Genomic DNA, 21,411 nt, shown 5'->3' on the forward strand with positions numbered 1-21,411 from the left:
CAATTCTGAAATCCCCTTATTTTGCAGAGGAGGAAAATTAGTCCCAGAGAAGTGAGGTACCTTATCCAAGGTCACAGAACTTCTTAGTGACAGAGATAGACCTTGAGTCTCGAGGCCTCCTGTTTTTCCAACTAGATCTCACATAATGGAAATTGCAAAAATGCTGGATAATTTCATTTGCAATTACTGACTCCTAACAATGTTAGTTAAAATTAACTCCTTGAGCACATTGTAGATTTTTTTCCTGCTTATATACATATGTACACAAGAAAACACCTCAATATGCAACATACAGAAAATGTATGCAATACAATTTTGGTAGAAATTTTGACTTAATCCTACAGAAACTATTTCTTGAGAGATTATTACATACCACTTCCTACATACCAATGTGCCTTGAGCTAAAACTGTGAACAAAACCAACATTGATTTCGCTTCATGGAGCTTACACTAAGTGGAAAATGCAAATCAGCAAAAAGGCAGGAAAGGGGGACTGTGATTAGGAAGGGATCCCTGAGAGGTTGGGTGGGGATAATCAGACAGGGCAGCTTGGAGGAGGAACTGTTGTCTAGAGGAAAACCTGAAGGTGAGAAGATTCAGGGCTCACACTTGTTGGCATGCCAGGTGGGGCTCCTGTTGGTTTCTGTGTGCTGTTTCCCGGGCTCGGAAAGCCCCCAACACCTTGCTGTATCCACATTCTCATCTCCTCTCCCTGTTGATCTCTTGGTCATCTTTTCCTTCTGGGGGCAAGTGTCACCCCTTCAGAAACTCCCTCTCACCCAGAACAGACAAGAGGTCTTTAGTCTGGGTCCCTATCAAGTTCTGTTCATCCTTTTTTATAACCATTATCATATGCTAAAAATACATGCTTGCCTCTGTCTTCTCCAGTAGCTTTCAAGCTCTTAGAAAACAGGGACTTTGCCCTACTCATGTACTTGTGGACATAGTACCAGGTACAGGGCAGGCATTCAATCAATGCTGATATTTGCTGAATGCGGTGACTGGCATTGGGGTACCCTACAGCTCTCCTCACGCTGTCTCTAAACCACATTTTCTCCTCCAGATTACATTTGAAGCCCCTCATTTGTAAGAGTCACTATTAATAAAAACCTTAGGGTTGCCTCATCAAGAGAATGAGAAAGAAAATCTGTCAGAAGAGTAGACAGTCACCACCAGGGTAGGCATGTGGCTGCCTCATGCAGGGCCAGGGCCAGGGCCAGAAGGAAGCTTCTCTCTGAAGCTAGAGAAGAATGGAGGCTGCGGACTGCCCCCAGCGAATCCCAGTGCCCACATCCTCCTGTGGAGAAGCCTTGACTACCCCCAAGCTGAGTCCTGACGGGACAGACGAACAGTGAGATCCAACTTCCCTTGCGCTTCTGGTGATTCATATTGGACTAGAGACTTCACCAGGGAACCTGTGGACCAAAATGAGAAATTATTTGAAAATTCTGAAGCCAGGCAAACATTTGTGGGTGGCGTGAGAAGAAAAAGATGAACTGTCTGTGTGGAGCAAAGAGAAATGTGCAGTGCTTCCTGATTGGGTGGTTTTGATGTTGGCGGCCGCCATTTTTGAAAGAAGAGACTGCTGCTCGGAGCCGTCTGTGTTCTTGACTGCACTGTTCTATTAGCTAAATCATAAGAATTTTTTTAAAGCTTGTTTTTAATACTTAACTGATACATTTTTATGTACCAGTTTTTTTTTATGTATCTAGTTTTATTTATCTAGAGATTTTAAAAGGCCCAAAGGCCACAGCCAGCTGCATCGTCCTTGTTGGAATGGATCAGTTTCCCTGCTTATTCATTTCCTACTCACATGTTAAGAGTTATCCTTTCCATTTGAAAAGTATCTACCTCCACAGCAACTGCCCAGGATTGGCAAACTCCACTGGAGACGCAGCATGTGGAAGAGGAATTAGCTTAACTGGCTGTCCTTGTTAACACTGCCCCAGTTGTCATCAGCTTTTGTCTACCACATTTTATCTGTGATAGGGAGACAGAAGTCTCACTTCCTTCTGAGCCTGGCTTCTGTCTGTGCTGGGTAACTTTTTGCACTGTTCTATTGAGAGATGAAGCCAGTTGGACTTCCTGGGTCCGGTGGGGACTTGGAGAACTTTTCTGTCTTACAAGAGGATTGTAAAATGCACCAATCAGCACATTGTAGCTAGCTAGAGGTTTGTAAAATGCGCCAATCAGTGCTCTGTAAAAATGCACCAATCAGTGCTCTGTGTCTAGCTAGAGGTTTGTAAAATGGACCAATCAGCACTCTGTAAAATGTACTAATCAGCAGGACATGGGCAGAGACAAATAAGGGAATAAAAGCTGGCCACACCCAGCTAGCAGCAGCAACCTGCTTGGGTCCCCTTCCACGCTGTGGAAGCTTTGTTCTTTTGCTCTTCACAATAAATCTTGCTGCTGCTCACTTTTTGGGCCTGCACCACCTTTAAGAGCTGTGACACTCACCCTGAAGGTCTGTGGCTTCATTCCTGAAGTCAGCGAGACCACGAACCCATTGGAAGGAAACAACTCTGGACACACTATCTATGCCCTCAGTCATTCCAGCAAACTTGCTCCATATGGACATTCTAAAATGGAAAGAGCTACTGGCTGGGTGTGGTGGCTCAAGCCAGTTAATCCCAGCACTTTGGGAGGCCGAGGCAGGTGTATTGCTTGAGCCCAGGAGTTCAAGACCAGCCTGGGCAACATAGTGAGACCGTGTCTCTACAAAAATAGAAAATATTATAATTTAAAATGGAAAGACCTAGATGCAGCAACTTAGCCTAGAGTTGAAAAGCTCTTGAATGTCAGGTGGATGATGATGTCAAATGGAGCAAATGCATTTTCCTTCCTCACTCCCCTGGACCTCAGTGTTCTTATCTGTCAAATGCAGACATTGAGGGAGGAATCTTCTAGAGTTATTTTCAGACTCTGATGTTCTTGAATCTCTCTAAGCTTTGTATCATCATAAATAGTACTTCCTGTTGGAACAGGTGCAATTCTTGCTGTGGCAATACCTATACCAGGGAAGAAACCGAAAATCCCCCAGAGTTCCCAGCCTGTCAAGGAGGCAGGGAAAAGAGCTCTCTTGACTGAGACTCAGGAAATGAGTCGTGCACACTGCACCCTGGAGGACACATCTTGAACCAGGGATGAGGGGCCCATCCTGTACAAGGGACAGAAGTGGGGAAGGTGCTTGAGCTCTTTCTGCACCTGTCCCTTAGACGTTCTCCCTACTCCTGGATGCCCAAGGACACCATTAGAAAATGGGCTCCCCACACACTCTCCTAATCCCCATAAGGAAGAGAAACTCCTGGAGGGGGCATTGAGTTGGGTAACAGGGGAGGGAAAAGCCTGTTCTGAGCAGAGAGGAGGTTAATTAAAGGGCAACCAAGAACAGCCTCCTTCTGGGTGCTCCTGTTATAGAAACAGTTCAAGGCTCCAAGAAAAGGGGCAGTCAGTGTCTGGAATACAGCAGGGAAGTGGAAGAGAGGGCTGACTTTGGAAATGTGGGATATTACTCAGGGAATGCTTGTATTGAAGGTGGGGGAAGATGGGGTCTTGTGAGTCTTTGCCTTCTTCTCTCCTCACATGGTGGATCGGGGTTGGATCAGGGCAAGTGGTATCAGGCTCTCTACTTGTCCCGTGAGACCTAATGGGATTCCAGAAAGACAAGTGAATCCAGCTGGAGATGTGTGCATGCCTGGCTGTACTCTACCTATGCCAGCACCCCCGGAAGTGGAGGGGGCCATTCAGCCTCTGATAGTCATGTGTTCCCCTGAAAGTTAAGCCAGGCTTTACATGAGGCAAAAATAAGATGATTGAGTAGAACGAGGGAGGGGGTTTTAGTACATTGCCCAAATCCCTAGAGGCGAAGGCATTTAGCAATGTCCATTGCTAAAGGAATCTGCTCTTCAACAAAATAAGCTAATTCTTAAACATCTTTATTGAGTGCCTACTGAATGCTTGGACAATGGACAAAGATGCTTATTAAAAAACTTTTCTGTAGGCCCTAAAGCATGCTCTCTGGGTCTGCCGGCCTGATCTGAGCTCATTAGAATTCCAGATGTCGGAAGGAGGCTGTGCTCCATCCCATGATTTAAGCCCCCCTTGGTTAGTTCAAAGCAACCTCTGCTGCCCTCATGGAAAGTGCCAGGTTCATGCCCTCAGCTGCACTTTAGTGCAGAAGGGTGACAGGTAGGTCTGACTCCAGGGCATGGTGAATTTTCTTAAAGCAAAGGGTACTTGATCCCCCATTGTGTGTGTGAATCCTCAGAAAATGTGTGTTTTTTTTTTTTTTTTTTGAGGATAGTGTTTGTAGCTTTTACCAGATTTAAAGAAAGGAAGGAAGGAAGGAAAGAAAGAAAGAGAAAGAGAAAGACAGACAGAGAGAGAGAGAGAAAGAAAGGAGGAAGGAAGGAAGGAAGGAGAGGGAAGGAGGGAAGGAGGGAAGGGGAAGGGAAGGGAGGGAAAGGCAAGGGAAGGGAAGAAGAAAGAAAAAGACGTGGGAGGGGAGGGGAGAGGAGAGGAGAAGAAGGGAGGGGAGATCAAGCCGCTTTCCCAGGTCCACCAGCTGCTTCACAGCTCAGGGGTAGGGTGGAGCCATTCCTTGTTCGGTCTCTGCTGTCACTGTTCTTATCCTACATACTTTTCCAAAAGCAGGGAACTGTACAATCCCCTCCCGCCGGCTTAGCCATCTGAAGGCTCTTTCTTGACTGCATATCCATTCATTGCCATGGAGGGGGAATGCCAGAAGAAAAAATCACCAGGTCGACCCTTGCTCCCTGACTTCAAAGGAGATGTCTCCAACAGACTTCCGTCAGGGCCGGGGGGCTCGTGGCTTTGGCCAGCCATTGTGCAAGCAAAGAAATAACTCCGAAGCTTAGCTCCTGAAAGCAGGGAGCAGAGGGAAACCATTGCAGTGTCTGGAAAGAGGGCGAGGTCCCCTCTTTTCTGGGTAAGGAAATGGGAGTGGGGGTGTGAAGCTGGCTGGGACCATAATCTCCATGGAAGAAATGTCAGGCTCTCTAAGGGATGTATTACCTTTCTGCTGTTAGTTCTAGCCTTTTTCCTATTCTTGTAAAACTCCAAAACCCATTGATTTTCTTTTACCACTGATGGATGTGTTTGCTAATTTGCTAATAATATTACCTTCTACTGACAGGAAGGAACTTGTATTTGGTTACTTAATTTTGTTTCAGATGCCAGCCCTGTAGGAGGTGGGGGCGTCTGGACATTGACGAATGGGATATTTTCTTGCTAAAGAGGGGGGCGCCTTCTCATTTATCTCTGAGTTTTCTCTTTTGTTTACCCACTGTCCACCTCCTGAAGCTTTCTCCAGAGACTGGCTCCCTGGGTGTTTGGGGAGCTCTTCCTCACTTGCTGTGCTGGCCTGAGCCCCCATTCTCCCCCTAACTGGAAAGATCTGTGCTATTCCCACAGCACTTAGTGTTATGACCCTTTGGAGAAAAAGCAGTGAGTAAAAACAGAAAGTTCTCTTTAGAGATATGCTGACATTGTCAGAGGCGTTCGAACCAGAGGAACTCCATCTTGAGTAGGGACTGGGTAAAATAAGGCTAAGGCCTACTAGGCTGCATTCTCAGGAAGTGAGATATTCTTAGTCACAAGATGAGATAGGAGATCACAAGATACAGGTCATAAAGACCCTGCTGATAAAACAGGATGAGGTAAAGAAGCCGGACACAACCAAGATAGCAATGAAAAATTATCTCTGGTCATCCTCACTGCTCATTATACACTAATTATAATGCATTAGCATGTTACAAGACACTTTCACCAGTGCCATGACACTTTACAAAGGCCATGGAAACATCCGGAAGTTACCCTATATGGTCTAAAAGGGGAGGAACCCTCAGTTCCAGGAATTGCCGGCCCCTTTCCCAGAAAACTCGTGAATAATCCACCCCTTGTTTTGCATGTGATCAAGAAATACCCATAAAAACAGCCAGTTAGCAGCCCTTGGGGCTGCTCTGCCTATGGAGTACCCATTCTTTACTCCCTTAGTTTCCTAATAAACTTGCTTTCATCTTACGGACTAGCCCCAAATTCTTTCTTGTGCAAGATCCAAGGAACCTCACTGGGGGTCTGGATTGGGGCCCCTTTCTGGTAAAGTTATTGTGGTTGGGAAAATAGCATGGTGCCAGAAGTTGAGGTGTGAAAACATGTAGATTGTAAAGTCAGGAGTCCCTTTCTACCAGTGACTAGAAGTGGGGATCCCTAAGGCTAGAGTGATTTTCTTTTCCTGGGGGAGCAAAGCATATCTACTAGTAGGAAGGGACAAAGGTAAATTAGGTGCAGCAACTTGTGTAATAGAACAAGCAATAAACTTGTGGCTAAAGGATTAGATTTTAAATCTCAACTCTGCCACTTGCTAGCTTTGCAACTTCCAGCAAATAATTCCTAAGTTTCAGTTTCTCATCTATCTAATAAAAATAATAATGTATCAATTAGGATGGCTTTATTTGCAAATAACTGAAAACCCAATTCAAAATGGTTTAAATACTGAAGGAAATGATTAGCTCACGGCTACTAAAAACTTTGTAAGTAGCATAAGCTTCAAGCATGGTTTGATCAGGGTTCCAGATGCATTTCTCTCTGAGTCTCTGGTTTCTGCCCTTCTTCTTTTGCTTTTCTCCTGGAAGAAAGATGGTGGCAGCTGTTCCAGGCCTCCCAGAGGCATATTGCATAGAGAACTTCTCTTCCCCAATCACTGGCCAAAATTATTTTACATCATCCTGACTGGGCTGACTTACATCAGGTACTCACGCCTAAACCAACTTTTTGGCTTGGCCCGGATACCAGGCACTGTTCATCTTAGGCCTCAGTCACACATTCTCTATACCAACCACCATAGCAGGTGGGATGGAATTGCTAATGGATTTCAGCTGGGGATTTTGAGAATACCATCTAAAGAGCACAACCACTTCATGGTGGAGAAGGGGTATGCTGGTGATGTCAACTAAGAGTACCATTGTTCATGAAGGATTAAAGGGAAAATTTAAAAATTTGGCACATATGAACATCCCTAACCTATGAGGACATGTCCAAATATTGGTCAAATCTGAATTTGTGGTGAAATGTCATATATAGGCTTTTGATTGCTGTATAACAATTTATCACAAACCTAGCAGCTTCCCACAACACTCATTTATTAGTTCATAGTTCTATAGGTGAGAAATATGGACATGGTGTGCCTGGATTCTCTGCTCAGGATATCACAAGACCAAAATCAGCATGTAGCCCAGACTGTGTTCTTATCTGAAGCTTGGAGTTCTATTCCAAGCTCAAGGAAGTTATTGACAGAGTTGAATTCCTTGCGGGTATAGGACGGAGGTGCTTGTTTCCTTGCTGGCTGCCACTGGGGGACCGTTCTCAACTCCTACTTGCTGTTTCTAGGTCACTCATCTTCAAAGCCAGCCGTGCAGACTCTCCCTTGCATCAAATCCCTTTCATGGGTAACTTCTGTCTCTGGCTTCTTTACCCAGAATTAAAGGACTCATGTGATTAAGTCAGGCCGATCCAAGGCCCCTGCACCCAGCCTTTGTTATATTTCAATCACAGTGCATTATGAAAGCACAATAAATATTTGTTGAATGGATAAACTGACATGGTTCCCAAGGCCCTTTATGGTCAGGCCCATTCTTATCTCCTGCCAACACTAACACACACACACACACACATCTGTCCACACTCCTAGGTCACCCTGCTAGGCCCTCAGATCTCAGCTGCCATAGTCTCTTTGATCCCTCAAGTCTGAGTCAGGCTCCCATAAGCACTCCTCTCATTGCATTTATTACAGGATGATATGTTAGCTTCCTACAAGAATTTCAGATCAAGGAAAGCAGGAACTCATCTACGCAGATTGCCTTGGGATGCAATGGGCCATGAATTTGGACACATATTTTGACAAAGAGTCAGATGTTCTGACATCATTTGCACTCTTTGGCCAAGAATTCTTTAACCCTATGCTGGTAACTTGACTTTAGACCCCTCTTGGCTTCAGAATTCTGCTTTCATTTGCTTTCTCATCAATTGAGAAGAGCTTAGGTTAAACCCCACAGTAAACTACAAAATGCCATATGGCTAACAAATGCGATCACGCTATATGAGGGTTTGATATGAAGAAATAGCTTGGGCAAGGGCTTCTTGCTTTTCAAGCAGGTATTAAATGCACTAAAGAAATGTTCACCTTCCCATTACTCTACCACCTGCAACTTTTCTCCGCAGCATGGGTAGCTGGTGGGTGGTCATGAAGAAAGTGTTCATCTTATGAATCTTTCCTTCTGTTTAAAAGTCCATTTCCCTTTTGTAGAAAAATATACAAGGGAGCAAGATGCCATGAGAGTGTTTAACAGCCAAAAGTAATGGGCCAGGTGAGCATGGGTAAGAAAGCAGGAAGTCCCTTACAGGACTCTCTGTTTTAGTGGTTTTCTGAACTTGAACCAGCTCTTCAACCTTAGATGCTCTGCGAAGCTCTGGGGGTGAAAAAAAAAAAAGACAAAATAGTTTTTGCTTTTGTGGAGCTTCCCGTCTGGTGGTAGAGACAGAAATGGAAGCAGAAAATGACATCTAGCTTGATACATCCTATAAGAAAAGAGATACAGTGCAGAGAAAGGGACCAGCGATGACATTTGAATTTCACCTTAAAAGTCTGAGGCCAGGCACAGAGGCTCACGCCTGTAATCCCAGCACTTTGGGAGGCCGAGGCGGGAGGATCATGAGGTCAGGAGATCGAGACCATAATGGCTAACACAGTGAAACCCCGTCTCTACTAAAAATACAAAAAATTAGCCAGGCGTGGTGGCAGGCGCCTGTAGTCCCAGCTACTCGGGAGGCTGAGGCAGGAGAATGGCGTGAACCCGGGAAGCAGAGTTTGCAGTGAGCCGAGATCACACCACTGCACTCCAGCCTGGGTGACAGAGTGAGACTCCATCTCAAAAAAAAAAAAAAAAAGTCTGAGTGGGAGTTTGCCAAGAGGAGTGGGAGAAAGGGATTCCAGGCAGGTGGAGAGTATTGAGCAAAGATACAGAGGCACAAATTCTTAATAGGAAAGGGAGGTGGAAGGGAGGGAGCATTGACTGAATGTGCCGTATGCACCAAATGCTTCACAAGGGTTATCTCGTTTCACGTTTCCAAGAACCTCAGGAAAGTGGACATCATTCTTCCCATTTGATAGATGAAGAAACTGAAGTTCAGAGTGGTTAAGGTCACAGAGCCTGTCAGTTATGAAGAAATAACCAAGTTTTTCTGATTCAACGCCTTCATTTTTTTCATGGCACCTCATCACACTCCCTCTATCTGGGTTGGAAAGAGGGTGAGAAGTTCAGGGTGGAGGGAGAGAGGTTGGGAAATTGAGAGATTGGCTGGGAGATCAGCTGGGGTTGTACAGGGAAGGGCCTGGTGAGGCACTCTAAATAATTTGTCTTGTATCTGGAAGGCTGTGGGGTATCCAACAAAAGTGTGTGTGTGTGTGTGTGTGTGTGTGAGAGAGAGAGAGAGAGAGAGAGACAGGGAGAGAGAGAGCACGCACATATGCATGTGCTTAAGAGAGAAACGCCATAATCGCGTTTTAAGTTTTTTCCATTGTTGATTCATATATATGATTCAAAATGCAAAAGGCACAAAAGGGTGCTGAAGGTGTAATTTCCCTCCTGTCCCTGACCCCCAGCCATCTCCAGAGGTGATATGCATCACCCATTCCTTACTTACTTTTTCAGGATGGTCAGTGCATACAGAAGCAGAGATATGGGGGTGCTAACATGATAATCACACCCTGATTTTTTTGTGACATAGGAACATATTTTTAAGGTTGTTTTTATAACTTTATAAAATGCTTCCCTATTTTTTTTTTTTTTTTTTTTTTTGAGATGGAGTCTCGCTCTGTCGCCCAGGCTGGAGTGCAGTGGCGCGATCTCGGCTCACTGCAAGCTCCGCCTCCCGGGTTCACGCCATTCTCCTGCCTCAGCCTCTCCGAGTAGCTGGGACTACAGGCGCCTGCCACCAGGCCCGGCTAATTTTTTGTATTTTTAGTAGAGACGGGGTTTCACCATGGTCTCGATCTCCTGACCTCGTGATCCACCTGCCTCGGCCTCCCAAAGTGCTGGGATTACAGGCGTGAGCCACCGCGTCCGGCCGCTTCCCTATTTTTTTAACAGCTGCATAGTGTTCCATTGATTGTATTTGCTGTCATTTATTTTTAAAAGATCCGTAATGACAGGCATTTGAGTTATTTCCGTTATACAAATGCTGCATAAACGTTTGTGTCATTTCACTCATATCCATAGGGGACATTCCCAGAAGTGAAACTGCTGGGGCAGAGGCAGCATTTGTAATTTGCTAAATCATGCCAAACTGCCCTCCATGGAGGTTGCAATTTCGACTCCTACCGCTAGTGTCTGAAGGCATGTCTTTCTCAGTCAACATCGTTGCTCACACAGTGGGCTAGAAAACTTCGGATTTTTGCCAATGTTTGGGTGACAAATTCTATTTCAGTGAAGTTTTACTTTTTATTTATTTTTTTGAGGCGGAATCTCACTTTGTCACCCAGGCTGGAGTGCCATGGCACCATCTCAGCTCACTGCAACCTCCGCCTCCCCAGTTCAAGCGATTCTCCTGTCTCAGCCTCCTGAGTAGCTGGGATTACAGGCGTGTGCCACCACACCCGGCTCACTTTTGTATTTTTAGTAGAGATGAGGTTTCACCATGTTGGCCAGGCCGCCTTTGAACTCGTGACTTCAGGTGATCCACCCGCTTCAGTCTCCCAAAGTGCTGGGATTACAGGTAGGAGCCACTGCACCCGGCCCTCAATGAGATTTTACTTTCAATTACTTTATGAAGCAAAATTGTGTGTTGCTTAAGTTTACTATCCATCTTATGATTTAAAAAAAATTAACTGCCCATTTTTCTATTTAGTTCTTGATCTTTTTTTTCATTTATTTTTAGGAGCTTAAATGCACTACATATATTTTATAAAGAAAAACAGATAATAGCATTGTGTCCGGAATTGGTGGGTTCTTGGTCTCACTGACTTCAAGAATGAAGCCGCGGACCCTCACGGTGAGTGTTACAGTTCTTAAAGGCAGCATGTCCAGAGTTTGTTCCTTCTGATGTTGGGATGTGTTCAGAGTATTTTCCTTTTGGAGGGTGCATGGTCTCGCTGGCTCAGGAGTGAAGCTGCAGACCTTCGCGGTGAGTGTTACAGCTCTTAAGGTGGCGCGTCTGGAGTTGTTCATTCCTCCTGGTGGGTTAGTGGTCTTGCTGGCTTCAGGAGTGAAGCTGAAGACCTTTGCAGTGAGTGTTACAGCTCATAAAAGCAGTGTGGACCCAAAGAGTGAGCAGTAGCAAGATTTATGGCAAACAGCGAAAGAACAAAGCTTCCACAGTGTGGAAGGGGACCCGAGCGGGTTGCCACTGCTGGCTCAGGCAGCCTGCTTTTATTCTCTTATCTGGCCCCACCCACATCCTGCTGATTGGTCCATTTTACAGAGAGCCGATTGTTCCATTTTACAGAGAGCCGATTGGTCCGTTTTGATAGGGTGCTGACCGGTGTGTTTACAATCCCTGAGCTAGACACAAAAGTTCTCCACATCCCCACTGGATTAGCTAGATACAGAGTGTTGACACAAAAGTTCTCCAAGTCCTCACTAGAGTAGCTAGATACAGAGTGTCGATTAGTGTATTCACAAACCCTGAACTAGACACAGGGTGCTGATTGGTGTGTTTACAAACCTTGAGCTAGATACAGAGTGCTGATTGGTGTATTTACAATCCCTTAGCTAGACATAAAGATTCTCCAGGTCCCCACCAGACTCAGGAGCCCAGCTAGCTTCACCCAGTGGATCCCCCACCAGGCCACAGGTGGAGCTGCCTGCCAGTCCCGTGCCATGCGCCCACAACTCCTCAGCCCTTGGGTGGTCGATGGGACTGGGCGCGGTGGAGCAGGGGGTGGTGCTTGCAGGGGAGGCTCCTGCTGGGGGTGGGGGTTGCAGGGGAGGCTCAGGCATGGTGGGCTGCAGGTCCCAAGCCTTGCCCCTTGGGGAGGCAGCTAAGGCCCGGCAAGAAATCGAGCGCAGCAGCTGCTGGCCCAGGTGCTAAGCCCCTCACTGCCTGGGGCTGGCAGGGCTGGCCGGCCTCTCTGAGTGTGGGGCTCGCCGCGCCCATACCCACCCGGAACTCCCGCTGGCCTGCAAGCGCCGAATGCAGCCCCAGTTCCTGCCTGCGCCTCTCCCTCCACACCTCCCCGCAAGCTAAGGGAGCTGGCTCCGGCCTTGGCCAGCCCAGAAAGGGGCTTCCACAGTGCAGCGGCAGGCTGAAGAGCTCCTCAAGTGCCGCCAGAGTGGGCACCCAGGCAGAGGAGGCACCAAGAGGGAGCGAGGGCTGCGAGGGCTTCAGCATGCTGTCACCTCTCAGCATTAGTCATGAGGATGGTGTGAGATAAGAATAGGGTGAAGGAGACAGAAATCGGAAGGGAGAACCATTTCTGGGTAGAAATGATAGGGTTGATGACTGAGTTAATGTGGTAGGTAAGGGGAGAGGGGAGTCAAGTATGAGTTTGAAAAATCTAGCTTGGGAGGCTGGGTAAGCAGTGATTTATGAACTAAGATCAGGAAGACCACAGAAGTAGCTTGGGATGATGGGAGTTTGCAAATAATTATTACCTATATGTGTGTATGTATATACATGTGTTCAAACCAGAAATGAGTCCCCGTACCTTGTCTGTAGGGCTGGAAAGAGGACCAGGGACCACATATTCCCTTTCTTCCTCTTTCTGGGCTCCAGACATTTATGCGAGAAACACTTTCTTGAAAGTTTCATCTCCTCCCATGAAAATCATTCATGCACATTGGGGCTTGAGGGGTTGCCCTTCCCACATGACTTCAGCCCAGGATCCGTGGAATCTGCAGGCCTCATGGCATTTCATAGGGAGGTTCTGGTCCAGGGTGTTGGGGATCAGAAGATTGGATAGTTTAAGCAACAAGGAGCTTCCCAGCGCAAACCTAAATGTGTATCATGGGGGAGCCTCCACCCTTGGAAGAGAGACAGGCAGCAAATGTCAAGATGGTAGCCTGGGTACATAACCATGGCAGTGGTAGTATCTCATCTCCAAGGGGGTGGTGGTCCTCTGCACTGCACACCTGAGGGCAAGCCACTTAGCTAATTAATTCATCTCAGCTGGGCCACACTTCTCCTTAGAAATAGCATTCACAGGACAACCAAAGTCAGTGGCAACTGAGGAACAAAGAAGGAGGAGACAGCTCTTTTTTTTTAGAGACAGGATCTTGCTCTCTTGCCCAGGCTGGAGTGCAGTGGTGCAATCATAGCTCACTACAGCCTCAAACTCCTGGGCTGAAAAGATCTTCCTGCCTCAGCCCCCTGAGCAGCTGGGGACTACAGGTGTGCACCACCATGTCCAGCTAATTAAAAACAATATATATAGAGAGACAGGGTCTTGCTCTGTTACCCAGGCTGAGAGACGCAATCCTTATTGTGTCCCTACTACCTACAAGAAACTTTACCAGTATTATTTTGTTTAATTTTCACAATAATTTTGGGATTGGAATTATTATCGCCCATTTTCCTGGCAAAGAAGAAACTAAGATTCAGAGAGGTTACACACTTGCCTAAGGCCATGAAATTAGAAATTCATAGAACCAGAAGTGGCCCAAGTGGTCTGTCTCTAAGGGCCCTTGAGCTTGAAACAGGAATTCCTGGGCTTGCAACAGGAATTCTACCACTTCTGCCATGTTCTACTGAATAGGACAAGTCACAAACTGACCTGTTCAGAGTGGGTAAAACTATATTTACAAGGCAAGGGGACAGATACAGGGTGCCATTAATTGGGGTCATCAATGTAGTCACTCAAACCCAGAAAAAGAATCTATTTTACCATTGTGCTTTGTTACAGGAGCATAGTTTGTAATTTATTTTATTTTATTTTATTTTTTTGAGATGGAGACTTGCTCTGTCTCCCAGGCTGGAGTGCAGTGGCGAAATCTAGGCTCACTGCAACCTCTTCCTCCCGGGTTCAAACGATTCTCCTGCCTCAGCCTCCTGAGTACCTGGGATTACAGGCATACACCACCACACCTGGCTTTTTTTTTTCTCTTTTTGTATTTTTAATAGAGACAGGGTTTCACTGTGTTGGCCAGACTGGCCTTGAACTCCTGACCTCGGGTGATCCACCTGCCTTGGTCTCTCAAAGTACTGGGATTACAGGCATGACCACTGAAACCAGCCCCGGCATGGTTTGTAATTTAATACACCTACAATGTGTCTACCAGTGTACCTGTGACCTTGCTCTTATTTCCAAAATTAAAAGGAGGAAGTGTCCTGAAGAAAAAATATACCCACCTCCATTGAGCCTCTCTCTGTTGCTTATACTTTTCTCCATCCTAGTCCTAGACTTTGGCAAAGAAGGATCCTGGCCAAGATGCTTTTCAGTCGTGATGTGCATAAAGTGAATAGCCTGCAGCCCTAGGGAAGTGTGGAACTTCAGAGATTCCAAAATAAAAATAAACGCACCAAAGCCACCGTAGTTCCTATTGACTAATGTCATTATTAAATAAGCAATAATTTGAATAATTTGTGTACTGAAGGCTCTAAAACGGGCTTTCCTCTTAAAGCCAAGTGAGGATGCTCTAACATGCCTTCTACCAAAAAAAAATTTAAAGCACTAAAATATTTCTAGAAAGGTTTGATTGGGACCCTCTGTTACGGAATGAGTTGCATCCCCCCAAAACTGGAATACCCAGTTATTCGATGAACACACTGAACTTGGGGTTCAGCACTGGAGAAATATCTGATGGGAGTTGCATCCCCTTAAAATTTGTATGTTTAATCCTAACTTCTAGTACCTTAGAATGTAACGGTATTTTGAGATAAGGTCTTTTAAGAGGCAATCAAGTTAAATGAGGTTATTAGGTAGATTGCAGTCCAGTACGACTGATGTTTTTATAAGAGGAAATTTGGACAGACACAGCACAAAGGGAAGGTCACGTGAAGACACAAGGAGAAGGTGGCTGTCTACAAGCCAAGGAGAGAGGCCTCAGAAGAAACCAGCCCTGCCATCCCCTTGATCTCGGACTTCTAGCCTCCAGAATTCTGAGACAATAAATGTCTTTTGTTTAAGCCACTGAGTCTGTGGTACTTTGTTATGACAGCCCTAGCAAACTAATATACCCTCTAAAGTATTGGTGAATCTGGATCCATTTTTTGCTAAAACAGCTCACTTTTAATGCATACAAATTTCCTTTTTGAAATCAGACAGCAGAGCTTCCTAATATCAATAACAAAATTTCATTGTGTACCTACTTTTTGCCTTGTACTGTACTAAATGCTTTATGTGTATTTCCTCATTTTGTCTTCAAAAGAATCCTTCAAATACTATTTTTTGCCTGTCTTTTTAGATGACGAAACCAAGGCTTATGTGACTAAGGAGTTAAGTGACATATCTTGAGTCTCCCAACTGGGCTTTGAAATCAAATGCATTTGAGGTCAAATTCTTGTTCTGAAAATTACTAATGCTGATACCTCTAGTATTTTACTAACTACTACTTAGTGCCCTATATTTGTAAATTCTCACAATAATGCAAAGTTATTGTCACAGTTGAATGATATAACTCATGACTACTAAAATGTTTTAAGAAGCTTAGCACAATTTCTATTACCTATCAAGGGTCCAATGAATGTTAGCCTTTGTATTTTATGACAACATCAGGCCCAGTTGCCTATAAGGATCTCTAATCCACTCAGTCTATGTGTCAGGGTCAGAGGTCAAGGCTGTTTCCTGCATTACATTTTTTTCCAGTTCCTCATCCCATCTGCTCTTACATTTCCTCAAAGGATATGACCCTTACCCATGACCTCCCATTGTAGATGGGGAGGTCACAAAAGGTCTCACGCAGACTAAGGAAGCTCAACATGCCAGACAAACCATTGCACACAAAAAAATCACAGACCACTGAGTACGTCTTCTGAATGAATGAATGAATGAATCCACATGCTTGCTAAAAGGGTAGTGATTGGCTGGGTGCAGTGGCTCATGCCTGTCATCCCAGCATTTTGGGAGGCTGAGGTAGGAGGATCACTTGAATCCGGGAGTTTGAGGTTACAGTAGCCGTGATTGCACCAGTGAACTCCAGCCTGGATGACAGAGTGACCCCCCTCCAAAAAAAAAAGTAGTGATTTGAAGAATGAGGACTTTTCAGTGTTGTATTTGGAGAATGTTGCTTTCATTGGATCAGGTTTTATTGAGTTTGGTTATGAGAATGGCATTGTGATGGGCACGTTAGGGGAGGTAAGATCTGCAGATGCATGGCACCAAACTGAATGTGCTACGTGTCTTTAAAAGGGTAACACATGCTGAGAGATTGAAGCATGGAGAAGTAATTCCGGTTTTGGAAAAGTACAAAGCTTCTGTAGAGAGGATGGCATTGGGGTAGGTCTTGAAGGAAGAGAGGAGAGGGAGAGGAGAGAAAGGAGACGCTTTTTCACTGAGGCATACTCTACTGTCAGCTTGATAGTATGTTAAGGTCTACAGTGAACTGGCAGCATAGAAGAGCTGAATTCCAAGTATTTGTAAGGAAATAGTTTGTAACTTACTTCTAACTAATGTGCTCTAAACTTGGCAGAAAGAGGCCATCCTAGGGACACTTATTTGAAGGGTAAATTATTCTTCTGTTCTTTTGCTGTTTTAAGGTCTTCTCTGGAATCGACCTTTGTGGATCCAGAGTGAGACCCCTGCATAATGTTTCAGGGCCCCTAGTTCAACTGTTGTTATGAAAGTTGCTTTGGGATGACAGCCAGGATATCCCATCATGTGGACGCCGTCAGGACACTTTCCCAGGGGAGAGTATCCCAGCCTACTTAGTAAGGTCCTGTAGGCCTCTCTGGACCAATGGTTGCTATTTTCCTAAGGAAGTCTCATCTGGAGAAACCACCAGCTTTTCCCCCCAGGATTGGTTTCTAGAATGCTCAGAGTCAAATTGGTGGCTCTCTGCTAACAAGCATACATACCATGATGGTACGCAGTTTTGAAGTCTCATTCTTGGCTCCATTTGAAACCTCCATCTCTGTTCTTATTTTGTCTTAAGTTCGTCTCTTTGATTTGTGCCTTCTTGTCCCAGCTTTTGTATCCTTGTGAGCTAATTTTGGACTTTTCTGGAAGCAGGTGTAGCTGAGCCACCTTGTCCTTTCATTGCCTTCAAGCCTGCAGATCTTTGCACATGAGGCTTCTTTTCCCTGGAAAGTACTTTCTTTCCTTTCCCCTCTTTTGACTTTTCCACTCTTTCTCTTTGGTGTCCCTGGAACTCCTGCCGTCTTTCTCAGTTTAGCAATCCCTTTCTCTAGTGAATTAGAGGCTCCTTCACGTGTCCCTTTACCATAGATCTCTCTCCTGACCACATACTCTTATTTCCTGTAGAATGGACTATTTTACTTGTCTGTATCCCTGCTCGTCCCTACGCTTTGGAGATTGAGTCTATATCTGTCTTATTCAAAGTCGCCTCTCTAGGACCTAGCAGTTTGCCTGGCACGTATAAGACATGCAACAAACTTTTGTTATCTGTATGACAGAAGTTATTTTTAGGATCCTTGATTTTCTGATATGTCTAAAAGACACTAGTTATTAGGTAGGATTGTTGGGAGGCTCAAAGGGAATGATTTGTATAAAGTTCCTAGTATAGAGCCTGCCATATATTAAGGCGTCCCTTCAACCCCACTCCTTGCAAGTGATTAATTTCTGAGCACATCATTCACTCTCAAGAAAATTCCTCTTAGAATCAGTGCACAGTTTGTCTCTAGGAAGAAAAGATACAAATATAGGGAAAGCCAGAGGCATAGCAAATACAGTGATTAAGGAGGGCTTCTTGCAGAGGTGGAGTGCAGTGGAAACATTTAAAGGAATTAAGAGTTTGGAAAATAGCCTTGGAGAGGGATGATGGAAGGTGAGCTGGTGGGAAGAGACCAATCCCGGGGCCAGCAAGCAGCCCCCAACTCCATCTTTCCAGGCCACTACTCTGAGTTTCATGAGGCAGCCATTAGAGGACTTCTCAGCCTCCTGGAGGTTTGGCTAAACGTGTACGATATTCAGGAATATCCACTTATTCAACAAACACATTAAACTTGAGGTTTAGCATTGGAGAAATGTCTGATGGGCATTTCCTGGAGGCCATGGGTTCCTCTGTGCATCTTTTTCATCTTGTGGTTCCAGAACTAAGGTATTTCTCTGCTCCAGTGCCTGTTGGACACAATTCTCTAAACCACGTCTCTCCTGGCCTTCCTTTTGGCCAATAGCATGGTATATTGTGTCTAAAATCACCTTTTCTCCCATATGGCTCTCAAAGCAACAGAGTTTTGGGAAGCACAGAGGTCATTTGCACCCACATCTCTGAAATTGCTGCATGGTGGACAGGAGAAATGGTACCTCTTTACCCATAGGAGCTGTCATTTCTTCCCTCCATGCAGATTGAGCCCCACTGAGTGCAACACACTGAGAATAGAGGTCCCTGAGGATGGGTGACTTGACCCATTACCCCTTAGCCAGCAGGAGATCTGAAGTAGCTGTTCTAAGAGGTGGTCTTAGCCCCTTTAATTCCTTCATATTCTCTTTTGATTCTCTGCCCCAATTCATCCCAAACAGATGAGTCAAGTACACCCCATGTACTAGCTGTGCAACAGCAGCTTGAAGCACTTCAGCCTCCTGACAGCCACTGTGAAGTCCCTCCTACAGGGAACTCTGGAGCTGCTGCTTTAGGATCTGGGAAGAGAAAGCAAGTAAAGCCAGTCTCAGAAGAGGACTGGGGAGGTCTCTACTCCTTTCTGGGACTCACTCTTTTATAAACCATCAGAAGCCAGGATAAGGCATGAAGGGATTAAACACCCAATTCTACCACCACCTTTGCTTTTCTGTCGAAATTTGAATAAGATGGAGATCTACATGTTTAAACAGGCTTGTATATAATGCTAGTCCAACTCAAAAACATACTATTTCAATATAGTCCTAGTTCAGGGCTATGGACAGCAAGGCCATAATAAATGCATGTTGTTGGCTTGATTGTAAGTTCTTGCTTCCTTGAAACCAAATGTGAAGAGAACTGAAATCTGTGGGGTTTTCTTATTTTTGCATGGAGTAGAGACCCTCCGAGCAGCAAGTCTTAAAAGAAGGAAAAAATCTCTTCTATGGCCAATATGAACCAGAAAAGAATGTCAAGAGGCTGTTTTTCCAGTCCGAAGAGTGTCCAAGATTTGAGTTTTCCATAATGAAAATGGAGAATGTGCAGACACCAAAAAAATCACGCCACGGAATCACTGCCCTAGATCAGCAGAGAAAACATAATACAGGCTGGAAAACTCCTACTCCATTTATTAAAACAACAGTTCATTAGGACACCATAGAATTTCACTAATAACTAGCTGAATGTATGTTTAAGCCCAGTAATAAAGGCTACCAAACGAAGGGGTATTTACACGTAATTACACCTCCAGCATGTAGGTTGTCACAGAGGGAGGCCTTAATTATCAATGTGCTATGCCCCTGCTTTACATACAACAAATGGCCTTAATGTGGCTATTCATGTTATAGTTTAAACATCTTGGTAATTAGGAAGTGGAAAATGGGTAGAGTAGAGGGAGTTGTCAGTTTCCTGCTGGTGTGGCCGTCTGCACTCTATACCTCTGGGAGCTGAGAGGCCGAGGGAGGCAGGACCAGCTTTGGGACAGAAGACAGCATGGCACGGACAGCATGGATTTCTCAGGTATATGATGAGGGCTCCAGAACATGTGGGTGAGGACAGAGCCACTCACAGAATCACACTCGTTAACTTAACAAATCTTTATTGAGTACTTACTGTGTGCCAAGCACTGGTTTAGGTATGTGAGATTTCAGTAAACAAAACAGACTAAGATCTCTGCTTCTGTGTAGCTTATATTTGAAGGCAGTTCAGTTATTAAATTTGATGAGTTGATAACTGGCTCAGGGGTGGTCACCAGTAATGGGCCTGTCCTGTGCCCTGACCCATCCAGTGCTTCTTTCAACAACTTGGAAGAAGACTGACTGTTGTTTGGGGATTTGTTGATTAAAGTTGCATAGAGCAGTAGTGAACACCTGGTGCAGTTTTCTTACTTGATTTCTCATCCTTACCACAGTCTTGCAAGGCAGATATTATCATCACTTGTGTTTGAGAGCACAGAAGACTGAAGGACGTACCCAGGTTTTGCATCCAAGTTGGATTCTCTCTGTCTGAAGATGCAAGGCTAAAGATGGCATAATTATCTGTTTCCCTAAGCAGCCTGAGGCAATCTGTGAAAATGGTTCACTATTCACTTGACCCTGACAACCCCACAAAATCATGTAAATCAAGAGGTTCAAATCTTCATGTTCTCTTTAAGAACACTCGTGAAACTGCCCAGGCCATCAAGGGTATGCGTATACGAAAAGCCACGAAGTATCTGAAAAATGTCACTTTACAGAAACGGTGCGTACCATTTCGACGTTATAATGGTGGAGTTGGCAGATGTGCCTAGGCCAAACAGTGGGGCTGGACACAAGGTCAGTGGCCCAAAAAATTGCTGAATTTTTGCTGCACATTCTTAAAAATGCAGATAGTAATGCTGAACTTAAGGGTTTAAAAGTAGATTCTCTGGTCATTGAGCATATCCTAGTGAACAAAGCACCTAAGATGTGCCATTGGACCCACCGAGCTCAGGGTCGGATTAACCCACACATAAGCTCTCCCTGCCACATTGAGATGATCCTTACTGAAAAGGAACAGATGGTTCCTAAACCAGAAGAGGAAGTTGCCAAGAAGAAAAAGATATCCCAGAAGAAATTGAAGAAACAAAAACTTATGGCAGGGGAGTAAATTCAGCATTAAAATATATGCAATTAGAAGTTTAAAAAGGCCAAGCGTGGTGGCTCATGCCTGTAATCCCAGCACTTTGGGGGGCCAAGGAGAGTGGATCATGAGGTTAGGAGTCTGAGACCAGCCTGACCAACATGGTGAAACCCTGTCTCTACTAAAAATATAAAAATGAGCCGGACATTGTGGCATGCACCTGTAATCCCAACTACTCAGGAGGCTGAGGCAGGAGAATTGCTTGAACCCAGGAGGCGGAAGTTTCAGTGAGCCAAGATCGCACCACTGCACTCTAGCCTGGGTGACAGAGTGAGAATTCATTCCAAAAAAAAGAAGTTGCATAATTAATACTGGAAGATGGACTGAGGATTCGGAAGTCTTTATAATCCAAATAAATGAGCTCAAATGAAGACTTTGCATCAGGAGTGTAACATAAAGCAGCAAGGAGTAAGACACAACATTTAGAGACTTGAATTCTCTTGGCGCTGTTTTTGATACATTATCTGTTCCTGTGATTACTTCCTGCAGTTTATGACATCTCTGC

At 45.0% G+C, this 21,411-nt stretch overlaps 1 pseudogene; it reads left to right on the top strand.

Annotated features, from left to right (window-relative positions):
• The first annotated feature begins 20,314 nt into the window (after positions 1-20,314).
• On the top strand, positions 20,315-20,873 carry LOC129491796 (large ribosomal subunit protein uL22-like; annotated as a pseudogene).
• The last annotated feature ends 538 nt before the right edge of the window (positions 20,874-21,411 follow it).

Source organism: Symphalangus syndactylus, chromosome 10 (genome assembly GCF_028878055.3).
Source record: "Symphalangus syndactylus isolate Jambi chromosome 10, NHGRI_mSymSyn1-v2.1_pri, whole genome shotgun sequence".
NCBI lineage: Eukaryota > Metazoa > Chordata > Mammalia > Primates > Hylobatidae > Symphalangus > Symphalangus syndactylus.